The 8,273-nt window shown below is 37.4% G+C and overlaps 1 pseudogene; it reads left to right on the top strand.

Annotated features, from left to right (window-relative positions):
- Positions 1–231: 231 nt before the first annotated feature.
- Positions 232–2,972, top strand: LOC107143670 (annotated as a pseudogene).
- The last annotated feature ends 5,301 nt before the right edge of the window (positions 2,973–8,273 follow it).

Genomic DNA, 8,273 nt, shown 5'->3' with positions numbered 1-8,273 from the left:
AAAAGGGAAAAGAAAGAAAAGAACCTGCTAGTAGGAAAAAAGAGATATAAAAAATATGAAGATATATTTTGGAGAATGCTTTTGGATAAAAAGTAATTTTGTATGGTAAAATAAATTCTTGTCCTAAATTACAATGATTGGAGTTTTTTAAACTGGAAAAAGAAAAGACAAAACTAGGTCAGTTTGTCCAGGTGTCCCAGTCTGAGGCTTCCTCCTGATTCCACCTGCTCTTGGTGGCTCACACAGAAGAACATTCACCAAAAATTTTACATCCAAGGCCTAAAAGTTTATTGCCCAAGATGATGAATGCTGCCCTGAGTGTAGTTGATGCTGAAAATCAGGTGGAACTGCAGGGAAAAACATGATGTAATTATCAAGTGCTGGGACTCCTACACATACTTAAAGATCTCTCTGCAAGAGCAGATGCAGTTACAGAAGAAAATCTGAAGCTAAAATCAGAACACCAAGTCCTTGGATGATATATAGGAAACCTTATGTCTGCTTCTAGTGCTTTTCAAACAACTGACACAAAAAGCAAAAAGAACGTTAAAAAAAAGACTGATTCTCTTTATGTTTTTATGAAATTGCTTTAAAACTTGGATAAATTTCAAAAGTTACAGTACCTTTGTTTGTGGCTTCATGAAATATTTATGGCAGACATATGAAAAAATAACTGTTGACAAGAGACTTCCACAAGTTCGTGTATTATGTTAATTTATGAAAATGTGCAAATTTAGAGACTTTATAATTAGAATTACATATATTTATGAGACTTGAAGATGAATATTTAATCAAATTTGCTTTGATATATAGGTTTAGGAAGGTCTTTTATTATAGGCTTAGTAAAATACACAAGAAAAAGTGACCAAATTCACGTACTGAATGCATAGCTTTATGTGCCGTGTCCACCAGCCTCTGACCCTTCTCCATTTATCTCTTCCTTCCCATTTCCCTTCCACTAAAAAAAAAAAAAAAAAATTCCCATTCATAGATGTAATTTCAGTTAATTACTTATGAGAGTGATCTGAACTCTAATTGTTTAAACTTAACCAAAATAAGATAATTTCTTAGCTAGGGCTTGTCTTATGATATTTAATAATAAGATAGAATTGCTGGTTTCTTTTTAATCAACTGAAGACAGACTAAGGCTATAAAAATGGATTCATTTTGGGAAGATTTGTTAAAAATTTCCTTTTGCACAAAATAACCTAGTTTGCATCTGAAGAGATAGGAGTTCTGCTCATATGTGTGTTAAATAGAGAAAATCTTGAGGAAAAATTGAAATAGGGCATAAAAGAACTTGGTAAGTAATAGTAGTCAACTCCAAATGCTTTCACTCCACATTTATGTTCTCTCTGGCCGAATAGATCTTTTGGGAAATAGATACAAAAATGGATTGAGTTTGAATGATTTTATGTAAACCATGTGTTAGGGAGACTAGTTGCAGTGTGGTCTCGTAGATGTTTACCCAGCAGATCAGCTATTGCAAAAGTCCTCGAGAGAGTATATTAGTATTAGAATCACAAATACATGGGAGAATTTTTCATGTATCATCATTAGATAATTGGTAATATTTTTTGGGTGAGTACCAGGGATTGAGTCCAGGGCATTTAACCATTAAGCCATATCCCCAGCCCATCTTATATTTATTTAGAAACAAGGTCTCATTGAGTTGCTTAGTGCCTTGATAAGTTGCTGACCTGGCTTTGGATTTGCAATCTTCCTGACTCAGCCTCCGGAGTCGCTGGGAGTATAGGCTTGTGCCACCACGCTTGGCTGGCAGTACTTTTTTTTTTTTAATTTTTTACTGTTGGTTGTTCAAAACATTACATAGTTCTTGACATATCATATTTCACACTTTGATTCAAGTGGGTTATGAACTCCCATTTTTACCCCGTATACAGATTGCAGAATCACCTCAGTTACACATCCATTGATTTACATATTGCCATACTAGTGTCTGTTGTATTCTGCTGCCTTTCCTATCCTCTACTATCCCCCCCTCCCCTCCCCTCCCCTCCCCTCTTCTCTCTCTACCCCCTCTACTGTCATTCATTTCTCCCCCTTGTATTATTTTTCCCTTTCCCCTCACTTCCTCTTGTATGTAATTTTCTATAACCCTGAGGGTCTCCTTCCATTTCCATGCAATTTCCCTTCTCTCTCCCTTTCCCTCCCACCTCTCATCCCTGTTTAATGTTAATCTTCTTCTCATGCTCTTCGTCCCTACTCTGTTCCCAGTTACTCTCCTTATATCAAAGAAGACATTTGGCATTTGTTTTTTAGGGATTGGCTAGCTTCACTTAGCATAATCTGCTCTAATGCCATCCATTTCCCTGAAAATTCTATGATTTTGTCATTTTTTAATGCAGAGTAATACTCCATTGTGTATAAATGCCACATTTTTTTTTTATCCATTCATCTATTGAAGGGCATCTAGGTTGGTTCCACAGTCTTGCTATTGTGAATTGCGCTGCTATGAACATCGATGTAGCAGTGTCCCTGTAGCATGCTCTTTTTAGGTCTTTAGGGAATAGACCGAGAAGGGGAATAGCTGGGTCAAATGGTGGTTCCATTCCCAGCTTTCCAAGAAATCTCCATACTGCTTTCCAAATTGGCTGCACCAATTTGCAGTCCCACCAGCAGTACTTTTACTTCTTTTTTTTTAAGACCCTGCATTTTATTCGGTTGATTAAGTCAATATCTTTTAAATTATAATAGTTCTATGTGAAAATGGTGGTCATGAGAGGCTTTCAACCAGTGTCTTCTTAAAAATGACTAAGCTCTTATGTCTCAGAGGAACAGTCAGTAAAAAATTTCTGTGCACCCTAAAGTTGATATCCTGAGTCAGAAAAAAACAGCCATCAAGGATCAGGGCTTACTCAGGAAGAGAGTCATCAAAGTACGTATTTTTACTCCTCTATAGGGTCCCTTGATTCTGTTGCTACTATGTTCAGATTGAAGCAGATTCATGAGACTGATCTTCATCCTTTAGTAATCCTCAAGAATGAGGAGTGAAAATAAACTAGGGTATATGTTACCAAGCCACTTCCAAGTCCCTCCAGTTTCCCTTCTCCTTGCCTTGACATCGGTTTTCCCTTTTCCTGCCTCAAGCTCTCCTGAGTGATCATCACATGGACTGAGGATGACTAATCTGTGTACAAGACATGGGACTTCACCTGGATACTAGAGAAAAGCATGATATGTGACCAAGGAGTCTGCAAATAGAATGCTGGTCTTATGGAAAATAAACCAGTCTAAGCAGGTTTGGACTCCATGTTGACTGGCGTTTGCCCTCAAACCTTTATTTTGATGCATTTTCAAAAACTCCTGACTGCTAATGTCATGACAGTTTACAATTTCTATGACAACCCCATGAAGAAACCAAATATGGTCAAGCAAGGAGGGAAAAAAGAAACTCTTGGAGACAAAAGTGGCATCTTTCTGGAGAAGTCATGAATATTCTGCCTATTTGTCTGCCCTCTGGTCTCTCCTGTGATAGTTTGGGTCTGGAATGTTTTCTCAAAAATCCCCTGTTATGAAAGCAGGACCCCAATGCAGAAGGTTCAGGTGTGGCGCTTTTAGGTAGTTCTTCAATCATAAGAGCTGTACTCTCATTTTATGGATTAATAGTTTGAAGGGTCCACTAGGTGGTAATTGTAAGCAGGTGGGTATGGCTGGAGGAGATAGGTCACTGGAAGTGTTCCCCTGGTAATTATACCTTATTTGTGGCTTCTTTCCTCCTCTTCCTCCTTTTCCTTCTTCTTCATGGCTTCCAGGAGCTGAGCAGCTTTCCTCTGCCACAGCAGTCCCTATGACGTTGGACTTCACCTTAGCCCCAGAGCAGTGGAGTCAGCCAACCATGAACTGAGACCTTTGAAACTGTGAGCACAAAACAAACGTTTCCTCCTCTAAGTTGTTCTTATCAGGTATTTTGATCACAGTGATGAAAAATTAGCCAACATACCACCCCACCCTGTAGGTCTACATAATTTGACTCCTTTTGTTTGCTCTGGAGAGAGAGGAGACTTGCTTTGAAATTTTGTAGAGTCTCCTGGTCCCACCCCGCCCCCTCCCGCCCCCTGTCCTTTGCATTAAGGCTAGTCACTCCCTCTGGTTATTCTCTGGTGTCATTGTTGGCACTATTTTAGAGAAAAAGAACCCAAGATTGGGGGAAACTCTTGGTAATAGTTCCTGTGTGGTTTTAGTTACACTCGTGCTACAATTAGTCACATCCATTATTAGAGCTATCAATTTTCATTCTGTGGTTCTTTGCTATGTTGATAGATGAAGCAACGTCTATAAAACTCTATCAGTATATCTCTTAGCAACTTTGGAGTTTTATATCATTTTCTATCACCATGGTAAATGGACTTATTTGGTCTAAGTATGGAATTCACACGTCTTATTTAGTCTTGGCTCCCACTGGGCAATAACAGATGAGAACAAGGAGGCAGAACACTAAAAAACTGAATGGTTACCCACCCCTGTTTATATTAGGTTATAATATGGGTTAAAACAAGAGGGGACTTTGGTATTATGCAGACTCAGTCAGTCTAGAATCTTCTGTTTTCTGGAAAAACTGTCTGAGATACATCTGCTTCCTTAAAGTTTCTTTTCAAATATGTGGCCTTCAGCATGACTGACCTCATTTTGGTTTGGTCTGGTCCATTGGTGCCCGGGCAGGGAAGGAGTGTAGGCCAACTCAATGGCTTCCCATAATTTCATTTAACAGTTCCTCCTTTTGGGTCAGGCTATCACCTAGGTAAAATTCAGAGCATTAGTGCTAATCTTAGTTACCATCATTTTGGGTTTCCAATCTCAACATGTCTTTCACAGGTTACAAGCTCCTTATAGTCTCACATTTCTTTGAATTTTTGTTGTTTTAGTTCAAGAGAGACCATTTGACATTCTTTGAATGGCTGCATGGGAACATTTAAAACTTTTGAGAGAACACGGTTCACCGGGGAGACTATTATTACAACTATCACAGGGTAATACTGAGAGTTTGGAGAATCCCCCTAGTCAGGGTCCCCACTAACCAGACCAACTAAAGTTGAATAGAACAAAGAGAGTGACCCAATAAGGAATCTAACTCACTTTCACCAAACAGCCTCTTATTCATTTTTACAAGTGAGTCCCCACAATACCTGATATCTATCTCTATATGCAACAAAAAGTCTTGGCAACTGTACAGATTTCTTGCTATTTAGCCAGTATGTAATCTAGAGCATTCTATTATCTAGTACAACTTTAGCAAGAAAATTTAAGAATATCTATTGTCATCATTGTCTTTGTGGTAGTCTGCTAAGTGTGCTACAGAGCTTATAGTGAGTGATAAATTTCTAATAATTGCCTCATTTTATTTATTCGAACCCATGTTTTAAAAGAACCTAACCAATGGTGCCTGTCCAAAACAGTTAATACTACCTGGCAATGTTCTCTTTAACCTATAATGTGGATTAAGAAGAATGGACCAACATTTTGCTTTTGACCAATTATGAAGCAAAGTTATCTTTAAAATTTTTAGCCTTCATTGGCCCTTCATCTTCTATCCATCAAGGCAGAAGTTGCCCATGCATAAGGTTGTAAGTTATTACAGGTTAAAATAGTGCTATAGTACCCTGGTACAAAAGTCAGTTTGCAAAAAACCCTTTTGGGCTTTTGGTGCCAACCTGTGTTGATTAAGTACTTACTCATTGGGTTCTTGATTCCTGTGAGTGGGTTAGATTAAAACAGGAAGTGAGAACAAGTGGTTCTACAAATTGCACCATTCAGTGTAACTTGAACAACAGTTGCACTGGGGATATTGCTAAAGTTAACCACTTTAGCAATGAACTAAAGGATTCCTTATATCATGTAAAGTCTAGGTTTGGCATGACAGAACCAGTATTTTATCAAGTTACCCACCGAAGCTATTAATAGTATAATTCTAATTACAACATTATCCTATGGGGTTAGGAGGTAGTCATAAACAAGTAAGAGAGGAAACAGTTTTATGTTTGTAGTGAAATCTTTGATCCATGATCTTGGGAGAGCTGTCCACATCTAGGATGTCACCTGCTCCTTAGGTGAAACTTCCCTAGTTAGCTTTACCTTATAATCTTCAACAGGTGTACAGATCCAAGAGTTTGGCAAGGAGCTTTTGAGTTGTAAAATATGGAACCTAGCTTCAAAACCTTGAAGCTTTATTGCAATGTGGGTGGTAAGAATTTAGTCTGGTCTTTCCAATAAGTATATGAGTAGTCTTTCTCTGAAGTCATCTTTAGAAGACCCAGCCTCTGATGTACACCCAAAAGACTTAAAATTAGCATACTTCAGTGACACAGTCACATCAATGTTTATAGCAGCTCAATTCACATAGCTAAGTTATGGAACCAACCCAGGTGCCCTTCAACAGATGAATGGATAAAGAAAATGTGGTATATATACACAATGGAATATTACTCAGACATAAAATGGAATGACTTTATGACTTTTGTCAGTAAATGGATGGATCTGGAGACTATCATGCTAAATGAAACAAGATAATCCCCCCCCAAAAAAACAAAGGCCAAATGTTCTCTCTAATATGCAGATGCTAACACACAATAAGGGGGAGGAGGGAAGAGTAGAAGTTCATTGGATTAGACAAAGAGGAATAAAGTGAAGGGAGGGGAGATGGGAATAGGAAAGATAGTAGAATGAATCAGACATAACTTTCCAACGTTCGTATACGAATAAACCACCAGTGAAACGCCACATCATGTACAATCACAAAAATGGAATCCTGATTAGAATAAGTTATACTCCATGTATGTAAAAAGAACAAATAAAAAATATTTTAAAAAATACCCAGCCTCCAGTTTCTAGATTGTGAATGGTTTAATTGTTCTCATTTTTTGATTAGGAAAACTTACTTTGCCTGATAAAAATATACTTTGGGGTAATGCATCAAAAACGTGTAGCATTTAGTCAAATCAAGAGTTTAGGAAGGGGTATTATTATTATTAGGGGTACAGGTCTCCTAGTGATTATTTCATAAAAGACAATGTATGTTTTCCATTGGGAGTGGATCAGATGGCAAACAATCTGCATCACCTTTGACCAAAGTAATTCAGTTGGTTCAGTTAGCATTGCCCAATGCTGCTGTGTTTGTAATCCCTTATTGAACTGTTTTACGATTTTTCCAGTGACACAAACACCTTTATCACTGTAGATTTCTTCAGGAATCCTTCTTGAAGAGAACATTTTTCTAATAACTTTCTGCTGCTATGATAACATTGCCCTTTCTTCATGGGAAAGTTTTGATATAACCACAGAACATGCATTGAATATGGCAATTGACCAAAATCCTTCTATAAACAGCAATTTTAGAAGAGTTGCCACAGTGATATTTTTTCATAGTTTGTATCATTCTGTCTACTTCATAATGTGCTGTGAAATGCAGAACTTCCTATAATGGGAGATTTAAACTCAGGAAAGACCAAGTGGTTATCCAGGCTCTCTGCATGTTCATGTTTAACACTGAATTTACATTCATTTGTGTGTGAATTTTGTTTCTACAGTTAAGTTGTGAAAACTGTCTATTAAATAAGTTGTCATAGGCAATCTGACTTGGGTTGATCTTATGGAGTTCATTCACAATGCATGTCTTAACAATGCCAGTTTTATCCAATCAGTCCTTTTTTGCTTCATTCACTCTGAAACAACTTTCAATCAAGACAGAATTGCTCTTGATCCTAACAATAACGCTAAAAACCCACCTCTTTGTGCCTTCTCCATACCTTTCCTTCCAAAAATGCATCTCATTTTCCTTATTTCTTGTATTATCTCTGACTTTAATTACATATATTAACTAGAATTTTAATCCTTTGCAATTGTTAACCAGCATTCTGAAGACTAACAGAACTTTATAACTTCTAAAAGTATGTGCTTCCTCCTAAGAAGATTTTTTTCATATTTATCAACACACCCAAGTATATTAAGTTTTCTGTATTTCGTATAAAAACAAGATGCCCTCCCTCATCCCTGGGGCGTGGTAATACATCCGTGTAACCAGACTTTTGGGAAACTGAGGCAGGAATATCACAAGTCTGTGCAATGTAGAGAGTCTCAAAACTAAAAAGTAAATAAATAAAAATAACTGAGGATGCAGCTCAGTGATAAAAGTGCTCCTGAGTTCAATCCCCCAAGTGGCCACCGCCCCTCACCCTTGTCAAAGAATAAACCAAGATGCCAGAGTAAATTTTATTATTATTATTATTAATTTTTTGTTTTAATTAGTTATACATGAC

The sequence above is a fragment of the Marmota marmota genome, unplaced genomic scaffold (assembly GCF_001458135.2).
Source record: "Marmota marmota marmota unplaced genomic scaffold, marMar, whole genome shotgun sequence".
Classification (NCBI taxonomy): Eukaryota; Metazoa; Chordata; class Mammalia; order Rodentia; family Sciuridae; genus Marmota; species Marmota marmota.
The sequence above is the reverse complement of the archived record's forward strand: the minus strand, read 5'-3'. Positions and strand labels throughout refer to the sequence as shown.